Source organism: Sminthopsis crassicaudata, chromosome X, assembly GCF_048593235.1.
Source record: "Sminthopsis crassicaudata isolate SCR6 chromosome X, ASM4859323v1, whole genome shotgun sequence".
NCBI classification, from domain to species: domain Eukaryota; kingdom Metazoa; phylum Chordata; class Mammalia; order Dasyuromorphia; family Dasyuridae; genus Sminthopsis; species Sminthopsis crassicaudata.
In genome coordinates this window covers 76,333,581-76,354,594 of record NC_133623.1, presented here as the reverse complement: position 1 = coordinate 76,354,594, position 21,014 = coordinate 76,333,581, and positions in this window count along the sequence as shown.

Here is a 21,014-nt window from a genome sequence, read left to right as displayed (position 1 = left end):
CAATAACAGAGAGTGAGAATGCTATGTAGTGGTCCACAATCATTTCCCATAGTTTTCTCTCTGGGTGTAGCTAGCTCTCTTCATTACTAAACAATTGAAAGTGGTTTGAATTATCTCACTGTTGAAGAGAGCCACGTCCATCAAAATTGATTATCATATAGTATTGTTGTGGAAGAGTATAATGATCTTCTGGTTCTGCTCATTTCACTTTGCATCAGTTCATGTAAGTCTCTCCAGGCTGCTCTGAAATCATCCTGCTGCTCTTTTCTTACAGAATAATAACATTCCATAATATTCACATACCACAATTTATTCAGCCATTCTCCAATTGATGGGCATCCACTCAGTTTCAAGGTTCTGGCCACTACAAAGAGAGCTGCCACAACCATTCTTGCACATACAGGTCCCTTTCCCTTCTTTAAGATCTCTTTGGAATATAAGCCCAGTAGTAACACTGCTAGATCAAAGGGTATGCACTGTCTGATAACTTTTTGAGGCTAGTTCCAAATTGCTCTTCAGAATGGCTGAATTCACAACTCAATTTTCCCAGATCCCCTCCAACATTTGTCTTTATCTTTCCCTGTCATCCTAGCCAATCTGACAGGTGTGTAGTGGTATGACAGAGTTGTCTTAATTTGCATTTCTCTGAGCAGTAGTGATTTGGAACACCTTGTCACATGATTAGAAATAGTGTCCATTTCTTCATCTGAAAATTGTCTGTTCCTTTGAGCATTTATTAATTGGAAAATGGCTTGACTTCTTAAAAATTAGAGTCAATTCTCTATATATTTTGGAAATGAGGCCTTTATTGGAACCTTTGAATGTAAAAATGTTTTCTCAATTTATTACTCCCTTTTTAATCTTTTGTTTGTCCAAAAACCATTTTTTTAATTCATTTTTCCAAATTATCCCCTCCCTCCCTCCACTCCCTCCCCCTGATGACAGGTAATCCCATATATTTTACATGTGTTACAATATAACCTAGATACAATATATGTGTGTAAATCCCATTTTCTTGTTGCACATTAATTATTAGATTCCGAAGGTATAAGTTACCTGGGTAGATAGACAGTAGTGCTAACAATTTACATTCGCTTCCCAATGTTCCTTCTTTGGGTATGGTTATTTCTGTCCATCATAGATCAACTGGAAGTGAGTTGGATCTTCTTTATGTTGAAGATTTCCACTTCCATCAGAATACATCCTCATACAGTATTGTTGTTGAAGTGTACAGCGATCTTCTGGTTCTGCTCATTTCACTCAGCAACAGTTGATTTAAGTCTCTCCAAGCCTCTCTGTATTCCTCCTGCTGGTCATTTCTTACAGAGCAATAATATTCCATAACCTTCATATACCACAATTTACCCAACCATTCTCCAATTGATGGGCATCCATTCATTTTCCAGTTTTTAGCTACAACAAAAAGAGCTGCCACAAACATCTTGGCACATACAGGTCCCTTTCCACTCTTTAGTATTTCTTTGGGATATAATCCCAATAACAGCAATGCTGGATCAAAGGGTATGCACAGTTTGATAACTTTTTGGGCATAGTTCCAAATTGCTCTCCAGAATGGCTGGATTCTTTCACAGCTCCACCAACAATGTATCAGTGTCCCAGTTTTCCCACATCCCCTCCAACATTCATCATTATTTGTTCCTGTCATCTTAGCCAATCTGACAGGTGTGTAGTGGTATCTCAGAGTGGTCTTAATTTGCATTTCTCTGATCAGTAGTGATTTGGAACACTCTTTCATATGAGTGGAAATAGTTTCAATTTCATCATCTGAGAATTGTCTGTTCATATCTCTTGACCATTTATCAATTGGAGAATGGTGTGGTTTCCTATAAATCAGGGTCAGTTCTCTATATATGTTGGAAATGAGACCTTTGTCAGAACCTTTACTTTTAAAAATATTTTCCCAATTTGTTACTTCCCTTCTAATCTTGTTTGCATTAGTATTGTTTGTACAGAAACTTTTTAGTTTGATGTAATCAAAATCTTCTATTTTGTGATCAATAATGATCTCTAGTTCTCCTCTGGTCATAAATTCCTTCCTCCTCCACAAGTCTGAGAGGTAGACTATTCCCTGTTCCTCTAATGTATTTATGATCTCATTCTTTATGCCTAAATCATGGACCCATTTTGATCTTATCTTGGTATATGGTGTTAAGTGTGGATCCATAGCCAATTTCTCCTATACTAATTTCCAGTTTTCCCAACAGTTTTTTCCAAATAATGAATTTTTATCCCTAATGTTGGTATCTTTGGGTTTGTCAAAGATTAGATTGCTATAGATGTACCCTTTTTTGTCCTTTGTATCTAATCTGTTCCACTGATCTACCGTTCTATTTCTTAGCCAGTACCAAATGGTTTTGGTGACTGCTGCTATATAGTATAGCTTTAGATCATGTACAGTTAGACCACCTTCCTCTGAGTTTTTTTTTCATTAGTTCCCTTGCAATTCACGACCGTTTATTCTTCCATATGAATTTTGTTGTTATTTTTTCTAGGTCATTAAAATAGTTTCTTGGGAGTCTGATTGGTATAGCACTAAATAAATAGATTAGTTTGGGGAGTATTGTCATCTTGATTATATTCGCTCGGCCTATCCAAGAGCACTGAATGTCTTTCCAATTATTTAAATCTGACTTTATTTTTGTGGCAAGTGTTTTGTAATTTTTCTCATATAATTCCTGACTATTCTTTGGTAGATGGATTCCCAAATACTTTATACTCTCAACATTTGTTTGGAATGGAATTTCTCTTTGTATCTCTTGCTGTTGGATTGTGTTGGTAATGTATAAAAATGCTGAGGATTTATGTGTATTTATTTTATATCCTGCCACTTTGCTAAAATTCTGAATTATTTCTAATAGTTTTTTGGCAGAGTCTTTGGGGTTCTCTAAGTATACCATCATGTCATCTGCAAAGAGTGATAGTTTAATTTCCTCATTTCCTACTCTAATTCCTTGAATCTCTTTCTCGGCTCTTATTGCCGAGGCTAGCATTTCTAGTACTATATTGAATAGTAATGGTGATAGTGGGCAACCTTGTTTTACTCCTGATCTTACTGGGAAAGGTTGCAGTTTATTTCTATTGCATATTATGCTTACTGACGGTCTTAAATATATGCTACTGATTATTCTAAGGAATAATCCATTTATTCCTATACTCTCAAGAGTTTTTAGCAGGAATGGATGTTGGATTTTGTCAAATGCTTTTTCTGCATCTATTGAGATGATCATATGGTTCTTATTAATTTGATTATTAATATGGTCAATTATACTAATAGTTTTCCTGATATTAAACCAGCCCTGCATTCCTGGCATGAATCCTACTTGATCATGGTGTATTATCCCGGGGATGATTTTCTGAAGTCTTTTTGTTAATATCTTATTTAAGATTTTAGCATCAATATTCATTAAGGAAATTGGTCTATAATTTTCTTTCTCAGTTTTTGATCGACCTGGTTTAGGTATCAGTACCATGTCTATGTCATAAAAGGAGTTTGGTAGGACTCCTTCATTCCCTATTTTTTCAAATAGTTTATATAGCATTGGGGCTAATTGTTCTTTAAATGTTTGGTAGAATTCACATGTAAATCCATCTGGTCCAGGGGATTTTTTCCTGGGGAGTTGATTAATAGCTTGTTCTCTTTCTTTTTCTGAAATGGGACTATTTAAGCAATTTATTTCCTCCTCTGTTAATCTAGGAAGCCTATATTTTTGGAGGAAGTCATCCATTTCACTTAAGTTATCAAATTTATTGGCATAAAGTTGGGCAAAGTAACTCCTTATTATTTCTCTAATTTCCTCTTCATTGGTGGAAAGATCCCCCTTTTCATTTGTAAGACTAACAATTTGATTTTCCTCTTTCTTTTTTTTGATCACATTTACCAAAGGTTTATCTATTTTATTGGCTTTTTCATAAAACCAACTCTTGGTTTTATTTATTAATTCAATAGTTTTTTTACTTTCAATATTATTGATTTCTCCTTTTAATTTTCGTATTTCAAGTTTAATTTTTGGTTGGGGGTTTTTAATTTTGTCTTTTTCTAGCCTTTTAAGTTGCAAGCCCAATTCGTTAATCTTCTCTTTCTCTATTTTCTTCAAATAAGCCTCTAAAGATATAAAATTTCCCCTTATTACTGCTTTAGCTGCATCCCACAGATTTCGGTATGATGTCTCATCATTGTCATTATCTTGGGTGAAATTATTAATTGTTTCTATAATTTGCTGTTTCACCCAGTCATTCTTTAAGATGAGATTATTCAGTTTCCAATTACTTTTTGGTCTATTTATCCCTAACTTTTTACTGATTGTAGCTTTTATTGCATTGTGGTCTGAGAAGAAGGCATTTATTATTTCTGCCTTCCTACATTTAATTTTGAGATCTTTATGTCCTAATATATGGTCAATTTTTGTATAGGATCCATGAACTTCTGAGAAGAAAGTATATTCCTTCCTATTGCCATTCAGTTTTCTCCAAAGGTCTATCATACCTAGTTTTTCTAATGTTCTATTTACTTTTTTAATTTCTTTCTTGTTTGTTTTGTGGTTTGATTTGTCTAAATCTGAGAGTGCAAGGTTGAGATGTCCCACTATTATAGTTTTACTGTCTATTTCTTCTTGTAATTCTCTTAACTTTTCCTTTAGAAAGTTAGATGCTATACCATTTGATGCATATATGTTTAGTATCGATATGGCTTCATTATTTATGCTACCTTTCAGCAGGATATAGTTTCCTTCCTTATCTCTTTTAATTAGATCAACTTCTGCTTTTGCTTGATCTGAGATAAGGATAGCTACCCCTGCTTTTTTGCTTTTACCTGAAGCATAATAGATTCTGCTCCAACCTTTTACCTTTACTCTATATGTATCTCCCTGCTTTAAGTGTGTTTCCTGTAAACAACATATTGTAGGGTTCTGATTTTTGATCCAGTCTGCTATCCGTCTCCGTTTGATGGGAGCGTTCATCCCATTCACATTTACAGTTAAAATTACAAATTCTGTATTTCCTGCCATCATATTATCCCCAGATTATGTTTTTTCCCTTGACCCCCCTAAACCCCTTCCCCAATATTTAATTTATAGACCCCCCCCTTGTGACGCGCAGCCCTCCCTTTTTTTTTAGTATCCCTCCCCCTCCCTCCACGTCCCTTCCCTTGTTCTCCTTTTCATTTTCCCTTTTCCTCTCCCCCTTTTAATGAGGTGATAGAGAATTCTCTGAAAAACAAATATGACAATTATTTACTCTTTGAGCCTCTTCTGATGAGAGTAAGTTTTACACAATGATTCTCCCCCTCTCTAAATTCCCTCAGATATGGTGTATTTTCTATGCCTCTTCCTGGGATGTAGTTTCCCTCTTTTTATCATTCCTTCCCCTTTTTCTAAAACGACCCCCTTCCCTTTACTACACCCCCCTTTTTGTCTTTTATGTCAGTAAAATCAAATTATCCATGAGTACTTTTTATATACCCACAACAGAGTTACAGTTCTCAAGGGTTCTGTGTACCTTTTTCTGTTTCTCTTCAGTCTTGTGGATGTAGATCAAATTTTTTGTTTAAGTCTGGTTTTTTTCTTAGAAACATATAGAATTCCTCTGTTTCATTGAATGACCATCTTTTTCCATGGAAAAAGATGCTAAACTTAGCTGGGTAGTTTATTCTTGGTTGCAATCCTTGATCCTTGATTCGCCTTTCGGAATATCAGGTTCCAGGCCCTTCTATCTTTTAATGTGGAGGCAGCCAGATCTTGTGTGATCCTTATTGTGGCACCTTGGTATTTAAATTGTTTTTTTCTAGCTGCTTGCAGGATTTTCTCCTTTGTGTGGTAATTCTGCAGCTTAGCCACAATATTCCGTGGTGTTCTTTTTTTAGGGTCTATTTCAGAAGGAGTTCGATGAATTCTTTCAACATCTACTTTCCCTTCTGTTTCTATTATCTCTGGACAGTTCTCTTTGATAAGTTCCTGTAAAATAGAATCTAGGCTCTTTTTTTGGTCATAGTTTTCGGGAAGTCCAATGATCCACAGATTATCTCTCCTAGATCTATTTTCCAGGTCTATAGATTTTCCCAGTAAGTATTTGACGTTATTCTCCAGCTTTTCTTTCTTTTTTTTGTTTTTTTTTTGTTTGTTTGTTTGTTTTACTGATTCTTGGGTTCTCAATGAATCATTCATTTCTATTTGTTCCATCCTGAATTTTAAGGAGTTATTTTCTTCATTCACAGTTTTTAGTTCTTTTTGTAAATGCCCAATTTCAATTTTAAATGAGTTATTTTGCTCTATTGAATTTTTTTTCCATTTCCCTAAATTTTTTTGAGAATTATTTTCTTTTTCCAATTCAGAAATCCTATTTTCTTCGGACTTTTTATCTTCTACAATTCAGAAATCCTATTTTCTTGAGACTTTTTTTATCTTCTCCAATTCAGAAATCCTACTTTCCTGTGATTTTTTTTACCTTTTCTAACTCACTAATTTTGTTTCCCTGCATCTCCTGTGAATTCTTTATTTTTACCAACTCCAATTTCATAGCTTCTCTTTCCTTTCCCCATTTTTCTTCAAACTCTCTTAACTTTTTAACAGTCTCTTCAAGGAGAGAGTTATATGATGGGCGGCAGGAATCGTTCCCCTTTAGGTTGTTATCTGCTGACTCTCTGCTGTTAACTTCCTCAGGGTTGTATACCCACTCTTTCTCTGTGTAGAAGGAATCTATAGTTTTTTTGGGCTTTTTGATCATACTTAAAAAATCTTTTGGGGTCTTTCCCTGGGGTAGGGAATTATTTATTTATTTCTTTACCAGCTTCCTCCCAGACAGGATGGATGCAGCGGCCCCTGCGCCTGAGCTAAGAAAGAGCTCTGGGAGAGAGTTCCCCACCCCCTTCCTGAAAGTGCCTCAGAGGTGATCAGCACTGCTGTGCTTTGAGGGCGCTGTGTTTTAGCGGCTTCCCTGAGGTTTGAGACTGAACAGTAAAGGCGACTCAAAGCCTAGCCTATGCGTCCCGGTGGGGCGTGGATGTCTGCAGCAGGTGACGTGAAAAGCCCCTGTGCTCAAACTGGAAGTGTCTGCCAGAAACTGCGGTCCCTAGTTCAAAGGTTCCGCTTCTCTGGGACTTCCATTCCACAGCCTCCAGCCGAGCCAGGCACTATGAGTTACCGCCCCGCCCACTTTTCAATCTCTTAACTACCCCGAGGTGAAAGTCTGGATTGCCTAAGTCGGCCACACCCACAGTGCCGAGATCTGCTGAGTCACCCCGGGATCCGGGAAGATCCAATCTGGTTTTAAATTTTAACGTGGCTTGATTTCTCTTCTGAACTGCTGTTTTATAAGCAGAGAAGAGCTAACAGCCTGTGCCAGATTCTTTTATCTCAGTGGATTCTCTGATCCCAGAGCCCTCCCCAGCGCGACCGGCGCAGTGTGCCACTACCCCACTGTCTGCGCTGGCCTCTCTTCTTCCTCCCCTGGGAGCTGACCTTTCCTGTTGAAACTCCAGATTCTCTTCAGCTGGTAAGTTGTGCTTCCAGTCCTTGTGGATTCTATCAGTCCAGCGCTATTTCTGAGGCTTACACAGTCGCATGTATCTTCTCTGCCATCTTGTCTCCGCCCCCCTGTCCAAAAACCTTTTAACTTAATATAATCAAAATTATCTATTTTGTGATCAGTAAGGATCTCTAGTTCCTTGGTCACAAATACCTTCCTCCTCCACAGATCTGAGAGGTAAACTATCCTATGTTCCTCTAATTGATTTATAATCTCATTTGTTATGCCTATATCATAAACCAATTTTGACCTTATCTTTGTGTATTGTGTTAAGTGTGGGTCAATGTCTAGTTTCTGCCATACTAGTTTCCAATTTTCACAGCAGTTTTTGTCAAACAGTAAGTTCTTATCCCAAAAGCTGGGGTCTTTGGGTTTGTCACACACTAGGTCTCTGATTGACTATTTTCTCCTGTGAACATAATGTTCACTGACCAACTGCTTTATTTCTTAGCCAATACCAAATGATTTTGGTTACCACTGCTTTGTTATATAGTTTTAGATCTGGTACAACTAGGCCAACTTCATTTTTTTTTCATTAGTTCCCTTGAAATTCTTGACATTTTCTTCCTCCAGATGAATTTCATTGTTATTTTTTCTAGGTCAGTAAAATAATTTCTTAGGAGTTTGATTGGTATAGCACTAAATAAATAGATTAGGTAGTATTGCTATTTTTATTATATTTGCTCACCCTATCCAAGAGCACTTAATATTTTTGCAATTCATTAGAAGGCCTGACTTTATTTGTGTGGAAAGTGTTTTGTAATTTTGCTCATATAGTTCCTGATTTTCCTTTGGCAGATAGATTCCCAAATATTTTATACTATCATCAGTTATTTTAAATGGAATTCTCTTTGTATCTCTTACTGGTGAATCTTGTTAGTGATGTATAAAAATGCTGATGATGTATGTGGATTTATTTTTTATTCTGCAACTTTGCTAAAGTTATGGATTATTTCTAATAGTTTTTTAGTAGATTCTCTGGGGTTTTCTAAGTATGACATCCTATCATCTGCAAAGAGTGATAATTTAGTTTCCTCATTACCTATTCTAATTCCTTTAATCTCTTTTTCATCTCTTATTGCCAAAGCTAGCATTTCTTTTTTATTATAGCTTTTTATTTACAAGATATATGCAAGAGTAATTTTTCAACATTGACACTTGCAAAACCTTTTGTTCCAATTTTTCCTTTCCTTCTCCCACTCCTTCCCCCAGATAGCAGGTTGACCAATACATGTTAAATATGTTAAAGTATAAGTTAAATACTATATATGTATACATGTCCATACAGTTATTTTTCCTGTACAAAAAGAATCAGACTTTGAAATAGTGTACAATTAGCCTGTGAAGAAAATAAAAAAATGCAGGCAGACAAAAATAGAGGGATTGGGAATTCTATGAAGTGGTTCATACCCGTTTCTCAGAGTTCTTTCACTGGGTGTAAGTTCAATTCATTACTGCTCTATTGGAACTGATTTGGATCATTTCACTGTTGAAGAGGGCCACGTCCATCAGAATTGATCATCATATAATATTGTTGTTGAAGTATATTGTTAGGATTCTTACAAGGTGCTAAGTCACTAGAGTGGATAAAGACAATAATTATCTAATTTAGCATGGTTCAGTATGATTTATCTGATCCTACAAGGAGATGTTATGGGCCAGAACTTGAAACAAGGTACTGAGTGGAATTGAGAAGACAATTAATTTAATCTAATTTAGCATTGATTTAATCCTACAATAAATAATGGTTTCTGGGTGATGTAATAATTGGTGTGTGTTCCATGTTCAGCATATAAGCAAGAAATTGGTTTATGATATAGGCATAACAAATGAGATTATAAATCAATTAGAGGAACATAGGATAGTTTACCTCTCAGATCTGTGGAGGAGGAAGGTATTTTTGACCAAGGAACTAGAGATCCTTACTGATCACAAAATAGATAATTTTGATTATATTAAGTTAAAAGGTTTTTGGACAGGGGGGCGGAGACAAGATGGCAGAGAAGATACATGCGACTGTGTAAGCTCCTTTCTTCCCTCACAACCAACTAGATTTAATCAGCCTCAGGAGTAACACTGCTGGCTCAAAGGGTAAGCACAGTTTGATAACTTTTTGAGTATAGTTCCAAATTACTCTCCAGAATGGCTGGATGTATTCACAATTCCACCAACAATGCATCAGTGTCCCAGTTTTCCCACATTCCCTCCAACATTCCACATCTAACCAATCTGACAGGTGTGTAGTGGTATCTCAAAGTTGTCTTAATTTGCAATTCTCTGATTAATAATGACTTGGAGCATCTTTTCATATGGCTAGAAATAGTTTCAATTTCTTCATCTGAGAATTGTCTATTCATATCCTTTGACCATTTAGCAATTGGAGAATGGCTTGATTTCTTATAAATTAGAGCCAATTCTCTATATATTTTGGAAATGAGGCCTTTATCATAACCTTTGACTGTAAAAATGTTTTCCCAGTTTATTGCTTCCCTTCTAATCTTGTTTGCATTAGTTTTGTTTGTAAAAATATTTTTAATTTGATGCAATCAAAATTTTCTATTTTGTGATCAATAATGATCTCTAGTTCTCCTTTGGTCACAAATTCCTTCCTCCTCCACAAGTCTGAGAGGTAAACTATCCTATGTTTCTCTAATTTATTTATAATCTCATTCTTTATGTGTAGGTCATGAACCCATTTTGACCTTAACTTTGTGTACGGTGTTAAGTGTGGGTCAAGGCCTAGTTTCTGCCATACTAATTTCCAATTTTCACAGCAGGTTTTGTCAAACAGTAAGTTCTTATCCCAAAAGCTGGGGTCTTTGGATTTATCAAACACTAGATAGCTATAGTTATTGATTATTTTGTCCTGTGAACCTAACCTATTTCATTGACCTATTCCTTAGCCAATAACAAATGGTTTTGGTGACTGCTGCTCTATTATATAGTTTTAGATCAGGTACAGCTAGGCCACTTTCATTCGATTTTTTTTTTTCATTAGTTCCCTTGAAATTCTTGGCCTTTAGTTTTTCATATGAACTTTGTTGTTATTTTTTTCTTGATTGACTGATATAGTTAATTATGCTATATTTTTCCTAATATTGAACCAGCCCTGCATTCCTGGTATATCCTGGGGTTGATTTTCTGCAATCTCTTTGCTAATATTTTATTTAAGATTTTTGCATCAATATTCATTAGGGAGATTGATCTATAATTTTCTTTCTGTGTTTGCATCCTACCTGGTTTAGGTATCAGAACCATGTCTTTTCATAAAAGGAATTTGGTAGGAGTCCTTCATTCCCTATTTTTAAAAATAGTTTATATAGCATTGGCGTTAATTGTTCTTTAAATGTTTGGTAGAATTCACATGTAAATACATCTGGTCCTGGGGGGGGGTTTCTGAGGGAGTTGATTAAGAGCTTGTTCTATTTCTTTTTCTAATATGGGACTATTTAAGCAATTTGTTTCTTCTTCTGTTAATCTGAGCAGCCTATATTTTTGAAGGTAGTCATCCATTTCACTTAGGTTATCAAATTTATTGGCATAAACTTGGGCAAAGTAACTCCTAATTATTGCTCTAATGTCCTCTTCATTAGTGGACAGTTCTCCCTTTTCATTTTTAAAACTAACAATTTGTGCTCTGTAAGAAATGACCAGCAGGATGAATACAGAGAGGCTTGGAGAGACTTACATGAACTGATGCTGAGTGAAATGAGCAGAACCAAGAGAGCACTATACATTTCAACAACGATACTATATGAAGATATATTCTAATTGAAATTGATATCTTCAACATAAAGAAGATCTAATTCATTCCAGTTGATCAAGGATGGACAGAAACAGCTACACCCAGAGAAGGAACACTGGGAATTGAGTATAAAATGTTTGCACTATTGTCTTTCTACCCAGGTTACTTATACCTTCGGAATCCAATTCTTACCGTGCAACAAGAAATTTGGTTTTACACACATATATTGTATCTAGGATATACTATAACACATTTAACATGTATGGGATAGACTGTCATCTAGGGGAGGGAGTAGACGGAGGGAGGGGAAAATTTGGAAAAGTGAATTCAAGGGATAATGTTGTAAAAAAAATTACCCATGCATATGTATTGTCAAAAAAATTTATAATTATAAAAATTAACAAAAAAAGACTAATAATGATTTTCCTTTTTCTAATCAAATTTATCAATGCTTTATCTATTTGTTGTTTTTTTTTTAAAGAACCAATTCTTAGTTTTATTTATTAATTTAATACTTTTTAATTTTAAATTTTATTAATCTCTTTTCATTTTTAGAATTTCAAGTTTAGTATTTGATTGGAGGTTTTTAATTTGCCCTTTTTCTAGTTTTTTTTAGCTGCTAGTCCAATTCTCTTTCTCTTTTTTATGGCCTCTAGAGATATAAAATTCCCCCTTATTAATGCTCTGGCGCCATCCCACAAATTTTGGTATGTTGTCTCATTGTCATTCTCTTGAGTGAAATTATTGTGTCTATGATTTGTGGTTTCACCCATTATTTCTTTAGGATGAGATTATTTAGTTTCCAATTATTTTTTGGTCTTTTTTCCCCTGGCTTTTTGTTGAATGTAGTTTTTATTGCATTGTGATCTGAAAAGAATGCATTTACTTTTTCTGCCTTTGTGCATTTGATTTTGAGGAATTTTTGTCCTAATATATGGTCAATTTTTTTATAAGTTCCATGAACTGCTGAGAAGAATGTATACTCCTTTCTGTCTCCATTTAATTTTCTCCAAATATCTATCATACCTAACTTTTCTAGCATTCTATTTACCTTTTTAACTTTTTCTTTCTTATTTTGTGGTTTGATTTATCTAATTCTGAGAGTGCAAGGTTGAGATCCTGTAATATTCCAGAACTCTGAAAGTGTGTACTTGAATCTAAGATGGTATACTTTAATCTGAGATGGTGTGTAATGTTCTCTTCTCTACAGTATAATGTTCTCCGGGAGCAGATTTCTTGTGGAGCTTCTGGGGGCAGCGTTAGTTTCAGTTCAGTTCAATAATCCCAAATGCAGCCAGGAGTTAAAGTCCATATCCTTTCTTTTCTCCTTCAAAGTCTTGTCTCTTTTTCTGGGGCCAGTTAGCTTTCTTAGAGGCCCATCTCTCTCCTTGGTTCTGAAAGCTCTCTCCAAATCTCCATCCAGGACAAAGGTGGAAGTTGGAATGACTGACTCCACCTCCGAGAGTGGACTTTCTATGGGATTCTCTAACACAAGATGAGACTATTGCAGGACTTCAAAGCTTACAGGAATTATTGGATTCCTGGCACATGAACTAATGGACAATGGATTCCTTTTGGACTATTTCTAGAACTTATGGACATGTATAAATCCTCATGTTGATTCATGTTGTTACATAACTTCTAGCCTGTGTTATATGTGCTTATGTAATTTATGTAATGTGTAATACCTCCCATATTGATGGACTTATGTATACCTGTTTTAAGAGTGAGCCTTTTCAGAAATCCACTAATCTGATTTGATTTCCCATTTCCTTTGGTGTTTTCATCTCCCTTCCTGAGAAGTCAGAAAAGGCGTGACCACCTTCTTTTTATGGTGTTTTCACTTCTTTTTTGAGCAGTCAGGGAAGGTGTGATCACCTTCTTTTGGGGGGTTTTCACTTCCTTGAGAAGTCAGGGAGGTCATGACCACCTTATGTTCTAAATCAAAAGAAAGCGGGAGATGTTATGGGCCAGAACTTGAAACAAGGTGCTTAGTTCATACCTTTAAAGGAGTTCACACATTAGTTCACACCTTTAGAGAGCATATATAACGAGATTCACAAGTTGAAGAGATTTGCAAGTTCAGGAGATTCACAAGACTGGCAGAAATATAAGCAAGAAGCTCTCAGGGCCAAGCCTGCAGGAGAAAGGAAGAAGGAAAAGGAGAAACAGAAGAAGAAGGAAGGAAGGAAGGAAGGAAGGAAGGAAGGAAGGAAGGAAGGAAGGAAGGAAGGAAGGAAGGAAGGAAGGAAGGAAGGAAGGAAGGAAGGAAGGAAGGAAGGAAGGAAGGAAGGAAGGAAGGAAGGAAGGAAGGAAAGAAGGAAGGAAGGAAGGAAGGAAGGAAGGAAGGAAGGAAGGAAGGAAGGAAGGAAGGAAGGAAGGAAGGAAGGAAGGAAGGAAGGAAGGAAGGAAGGAAGGAAGGAAGGAAGGAAGGAAGGAAGGAAGGAAGGAAAAAGAGAAACAGAAGAAGATAAAGAAGAAGAAACAGAAGAAAAAGAAGAATATGAAAGCAACAGAAGAAAAAGAAGAGAGAAGAAGAAAGAAACAGAAGAATGACAAGAAAGAAACAGAAGAATGACAAGAAGAATCAGAAGAAGAAGGAGATGAAAGAAACAGAAGAAGAAATGATAAAAAAGAAGAAAGAAACATAAGAAGAAGAAGAAAGAAACAGAATAAGAAGAAGCAGATGAAGATAGAAACAGAAGTAACAGAAGAAGCAGAAGAAGACAAAGAAGAAAAAGAAAAAGAAGACAAAGAAGAAAGAAAGGAATAGAAGAAGAAAAGGAAGAAGAAATAAATTAAGAAGAAAAAGAGAAGAAGAAACAGGAGAAGAAACAGAAGAAAAGAAGAAAGAAACAGAAGAAAAAGAAACAGAGAAGAAGATGAAACAGAAGAAGCAGAAGTAACAGAATAACAACAAGAAGAAACAAAGAAACAAGAAGAAAGAAACAGAAGATGAAGAAGAAGAAACACAAGAAGAAATAGAAGATGATGAAGAAGAAAGAATCAGGAGAAGAAGAAAAACAGAAGAAACAAAAAGAAACAGAACAAGAAGATGAAGAAGAAATAGAAGAAGAAAGAAATAGAAGAAACAGAAGATAAAAACAGAAGAATAAGGAGGAGGAGGAGGAGAAGAAGAAGAAGAAGGATGAAAAGGAGAAGAAGAAGAAGAAGAAGGATGAAAAGGAGAAGAAGAAGAAGAAGATGGAGCAAAAGAAGAAACAAAGAAAAAGAAGAAGGAGGAGGAGGTGTAGGAGAAAAAGAAGAATGAGAAAAAGAAAAAGAAGGAGAAAAAGAAGAAACAGAAGAAGATTGAGGAAAAAGAAGAAAAGAAGGAGAAAAAGGAGGAGGAGGAGGAAAAGGAGAAGAAGAAAAAGGAGAAAAAGAATAAGTAGGAGCAAAAGAAGGAGAAGAAGAAGAAGAAAAAAAACAGATGAAGAAGAAACAGAGAAGAGGCAAAGGAGAAGACAATGGGAGACGCATTGACAAACAGAGGGGAAAGTCAGACACATTAGGAAACAGAAACTGAAAGTCAGGAAGACAGACAGGGATGGAAAGACAGAGGGATCATCTACACAGAAGACGACACAGAGACATATGGGGAAACACAGAGAGGGGCATAGAGACTTGACAAGATAAGGATGAAGAATAGTAAGAAGGAGAAAGAGGTGGAATCTGAGGAAGAGCAGACGAATAAGAAGAGAAGCATGAGATGAAGAGAAGAAAGAATGAAGAAAATGGAGGAAGAGGAGGATGAGCACGAAGAGGAGAAAAGTTGAAGGTCAAAATAGAATCAGAAAATAGAAATTTTCTCCTTTTTATGAATTTTTTTTCTTCAGTGTATTTTTTCCTCATTTTCCCAGATTTGTTGATTTCTTCATTCCAGATTTTCTCTTTTTATCTCCAATTTTTCATGTCTTTCTAGCTTTTTTAGCTTCTTTTCCCCATTTTTCTTCTGTTTTTTAAAGATTTTTTGAACTCTTCCAAGAGAGCTTTTGAAGTGGAGACCAGTTCATATCCCCCTTCAAAACTTTATCTAAAGATATTTTTTATTATTCTTTCCTATTCTGGGTTCTCTGGTCAGAGACTTTTTTTTTTTTTTTTGCTTCCCTCCCCCCCCATTTTTAAAGGTTGAGGTCTGTTCCTAGAGGACAGGCAGATTGCCCTCAGCCTCTTCTGTAGGTCGACAGTGACTTCTCAGTGATTGTGTTGGATGGAATACCATTTGGTGCATATATGTTCAGTACTAATATTACTTCATTGTCCACTGTACTTCTTAGAAAGATGTAATTTCCTTCCTTCTATCTTTTAACTAGATGCATTTTTTTTTGCTTTTGATTTATCTGAGAGCAGAATGGCTGTCCCTCCTTTTTTTATTTCAGTTGAAACATAATACATTCTGATCCAGCCTTTTACCTTTACTCTGTGTGTGTCTCTGCTTCAAATATGTATTGTAGGATACAAATGTATTGTAGGATTATGCTTTTCAATTCATTTTGCTTTCCACTTTTGTTCTATGGGAGAATTCATTCCATTCACATCCACAGTTATACTTATTATGTATTTCTCTCAATCTTATTTTCCTGGTTAATCTCCCTGTTTTTATTTCTCTTCTTTCACTCTGACCTTCTTCATCAATGTTTTGCTTCTGATCACCACTTCCCTCAATCTGCCCTTCTTTCTATTACCCCCTTCCCTTTTTCTTTTCTTCTTCCCCTCCTATTTTCTTAGAGGGTCAAATAGATTTCTTTACTCAACTGATTGTTGTATGTTATTTCCCCTTTGAGCCAAATCAAATAAGGGTAAAGTTCAAACAATGTTCACCTTCCCTCCCTTCATTTAACCTCATACTTTCCCCATGTGTAAAATGAGAATCATGATTGTATCTATTTCACAGAGTTGTGAGGATGAAATAAAATTCCTTTTGTAAGGCACTTAGCACAGTGCTCAACTAGCACTTAGTAGGCATTTAAATGCCTTCCTTCCCTTTCTTCATTCCCTCAGTTTCCTATTCTGTAAAATGGAGAATAGACATGCCTTAATTGATCTACAGGATTGTTGTAAGGAAAGCACTTTGTAAACTTTACAGTGCTAGAGAGGCACTATTATAATTTTCTGCTACTCTACCATTTCCATAACTTTACTCAGATCATCCCCTAGACCTAAAATTCCTTTCCTAATGATTGCAAACTTTTGAAATTCTATTCTCATCAATGTGAACCTCCCTAGAGTATACTGAGAAGGCAAGTGAGCTTATCCACAGATTTCAAAACTTCTCCATTTGATGTAACCAACAGTTACACATATGGATGGTGGGTGCTGGCTGCTGGAGGACCTATGTTTTCTTGGTGTTAATTGTTGGGCCAAAATTAGCACAAGCAGCAAAGAACTGATCCATACTTTGCTGTATATCAACTTCGAAGGCTGCATTGAATGCATAATCATTTGCAAAAAAAAGTAATGAACCAACACTCTCCATTTTAATTTTGGCTTGTCTTCTTTTCAAATTGAAGAATTTACTAAGAGCGAGGTAGCTGACTTTGATGTCATATTTGTCCTCATGGAAGAATTTGACATCATGGCAGAAAACATCATGCTAAAATGGTCTCTCAAGGTCTCTCTTAAGAATTTTAGAATTGATTGTATGACATGGAAGACACTGACACAGGACTGCTCAGCATAGTGTGCCTTCATCAGAAAAGGTGCTGTGCTCTATAAGCAAAATTTGAATTAGCTCAGATGATGTGCAAAGTTAGAGAATTCATCTCAAAATTGTAGGGACTATTTGTATCTGACTTGTAGCAGAGTTTATATTGGTATGATCAGCCATAGTCAGAAATGCTATAACTTGATTTTAACATAATGATGTCATTTTGTTCCTCTTTGATAACAAAGGACAAAAATCAACTTATCCATCTTGAATACTATTTCTTTTAGGAAGTCTTCTTTATTTCTTCCCCTTCCCCTGTCCCCAAGTTCCTATCACTGAGGTGTGAGTATTATCTGGTATATTATCTTGTGTAACACCATCTTGGCCATGCCTACTACTACTACTACTACTACTACTACTACTACTACTACTACTACTACTACTACTACTGCTGAGATCAGGATATCAATGATAGATATCCACTGAGTGGGGCAATAATCTCCTAGTCTTCTTTTGCTCTGACCTTGAGACTGCTGGGAGTAAGGGGTGATTTTGCCTCACAAGCTAGACCCTCTCATTCTTTGTACTCCTGAAATGAGGAAGGGAAGACAGCATAAGAGGGGAAAACACTAGTCCCATGGAGGAATTGCCATAGAAAGAGTAATTGCCAGCCCCCAAGAACTGAGTTGGGCAAGGATGGATCAGGTTGCAGTCGGATGCCTGTAATTCTGTCTTCTCTCCCCATGTTCCCACTCCTGCCTTTCTCTGGAGTATGGGAGGCTTATTGACATGTCTCAAAAATTTAGTTTTTTTAACCTGGAAAATTTGCCAAATTATTATTTGTGTTGCTTAATTATTTGAATTGAGAAGGGTAATGCCTAGGAAGGGGACAAATGCAAACCTGTGGCATGTTTCCAGAACATGATTTGTTTCATATTAACAATTTCTCAGGCAGAAAAAATACATTTACCAGGGTAAGTGTAAGGTAAACAGACTGTGAGCATCCCTTGTTCTCCTCTCCTACCCTTCCAAAAGGAAACCTTCCAAGGGGGAAGTGCCATGTCCCAAGGGGAGGAAGGGGTGGGAGTGGGGGAGAAGAGTGACTGACATTTCTCATCTGGTCATCAACTAAGTCATACAACAATTGTACTCTAGTTCTTCATGTACATACCCACCCTACCAAGTTGAAGGCCATCTTTGCACTCAGACTCAGCAAAAGATCATATATTGATCGTCCTCGCATCATTAAGCTTATCGCAAAGAAGCTTCATCACCATAATGTTGGCTACCAGGAGTGGACATTTATTTGTTCTCTTACAAAAATGTATCTTAAAAGATTTCTGAGAGCTGTTTTTAGAGTAAAGAAGACCTGAGATTAAGGCTTACCTCTGACACATTGGTGGGTGATCTTGAGAAAGTACCTAAACTTTTCAGTGTTCTCTGAACAACTCTCTGGTTAAGTTGCAGAGAAGGTGTGGACCTACATTGGTAGAGTATTTGTATATCTGAAAATCACAAATACCATTAAAAATGAGATCACTGGCAGTATCTCTCCCTATAACTGTCTAAGGGGAGGATGGGTTGCAGTAGAAGGAGGCCCCGCACTGATGTATGATGAAGTCATAGAACATTACATATAATATATAATATTCTGTAAGCTCCTTGAAGGCAGGCTTTGAGCTTCATTCACCTTAATACACACAGAGTTTAACCCAGAATTGTGAGGTAGCTGTGCCCAAGCTAAAGATTCAGTCTGGACTGTGTCTGGGGCCAGAAGATCTCCTCATTTTCCCTCCTGCTCTCAGTGCAGACTGAGGACTTGGAGCCATTGCCTCGGAACAAGATAAGGGCCCAGGAGCACTGGTAGAGGCAGGAGGGGATAGGAAGGCGTTGGTGGTGGTAAGAAAAGCAGCCACTGCAATAGTGACTTCATTATCCCAATGCTAGTTGGGGAGTTGTGGAAAAGCCTCAGCAATGCACATCAGGAGAACTGGTCTCAATTTGGTTTGTGTTAAGTTCCCTGGGACTCAGTTTAACTCTTGTTATGTGTAGGGATAATACCTCACTCTAGATCAAGGGAAAGATACTCAACAATCTTGATTCCAAGATTGGATTAGATGGAAGGCTTTTGAAGTCTCTGCCAACTCTAGATCTGTGATGAACTTGTCTAATTGGATTTCTTTAGCTTCCTTCAAGTTTTACTCAATGGTACTTATTTGACCTCTGTCCACCTATGGTCAGAGGTAAGCCTATGTGGTTCCCCATCCATCTTTCATTTAAAAAAAAAAGCAGAGATAGAAGTCAGTAAATTTTAAACAAAAATTTTATATGGTAGGTAGGAGCAGCATGGTTCATAATTGTCATCAACCATACAGTATTTCTCCATCATGAAAACTTAAAATAAATTAGAAACCTTGTGAAATAGCACTCACAGCAGTGAGTGTTTTTCGTTTACAGGCTAGTGGGAACATGCCATGCAGTAATGGGGGAAAAGCCTTGCCATGCATGCGTCAGAGGGATTTACAAACACCATAGTCAGGGTTAATTTCACTGTCATTTGCACTCATCTACGGGTTGCAATTTTGACCTCTGTATGTGTTTGGGCAATTCGGTTTTTGGAGTGTGCACGTGCTTGGCTTTGTCATCATTGCTCTTGTCATTGAGACTTACATTATATTTGGGTTAACCAAAGAACCCAAAGAGGTTTCATAAAAGTTTACAACAATTACACAGTAACATTTAATTTAACAGGGGGAGCAAGCAAAAACACCAGAGCTCAAGGAAACAAGCACCAGGACCAATCATAGTCAGATTATGTGTCCACGTACACAACGCACTAAAGCTATAATACGAGGACACTACATAACTAATGGGGGCAAGATATTGAGTTGGTGGCAAGAGGATAATCCAGGAAAGTAGTTTTCAGTTCCAATTTCCAGCCCCTCTAGTATTGTTATCATAGAAGATTACCCATGCTCTTCAAATGCTAAGAGGTACAAGGAAAGGCTGAAGGTTAAAAAGGAAAGTAAAGGTAGCTTAGTGAGGAGATATGAGCAGGGTTCTTCAGATAAATCAGCACACTTCATGTTTTCTACCTCCTGGACCTGGTGCACATAATAAAGAAATAAAATGTATTTTAATACCAGAGTTTCCAAAAAGAGGGTCTATACAAAGGCCCATATTTACAGGGGAGCTGAGATGGTTGACTGAAGGGGTCTAGAGATCAACTCTTCTCTATTCTACCTTACAAGAGACCCCAATGCTAAGAGGTGAGTTGAAGGTCCAGGTTGCTGGGGTTGTGTAAAGAGATTTATTCTGAAAATAGAAAAATGGGATTTGCTGAGAGAGAAAGAATTATAGAGTATGTTCCACTGCTACTCCAAAAAGAGATGATGGGGGGGGAGAGAGAAGTTGTTTGGACAGTGTCTCTAAATTAACCCCATCCTTTGCAGCTGCCTTCACTCCAACCAGGAAGGTTAGCTCAAGGCCTCTTTAAAGGTTCCTGGCCTCTGTCAGCTGGCTTAGCAAAAGGGAATCCCAATTTCAGGAAGGATGTTCTAGATCTCCACTTCTCTCTTCCTTGTTGTGGGAATAGGAGGGGAGAAAGAATAAACCCCAAAGATTCCACAACCTCAAAGCAAAGGCCTTAACAGGCTGAAGCATCCTGTCACGTAGAGGTGAGGTGTAGCAGGGAAAAAGTTAGACCCCCCCCCCGCCATGTTCCAGAACAAGGTCCAAAGGACATGCATATATTAACCCCTTCAGAGCAGCAAAAAGAAAGGGCTCTGAAGGCCCCTAGCCATGAGCTTGACTATATAATCAAACGAGCTGAAGGGGACAAATGCTCTTTCACATGCTTATTTGTCAAAAAGTCCCTGTTGCAATGAAATCCCACTTGTTGAGAATCCAAGCCAGACTTGTCACTATCATGGCTATAGAGTGGGATCATTAAACACTTGTAGATGGATGATTCATTAGCATGGACCATTTGTTACAGAAAATCCCTCTGCAAGGATTACATTGAGCTGAATAGAGAGAATTTGACGATATTATGCTCAAAACTATATATACACTAGC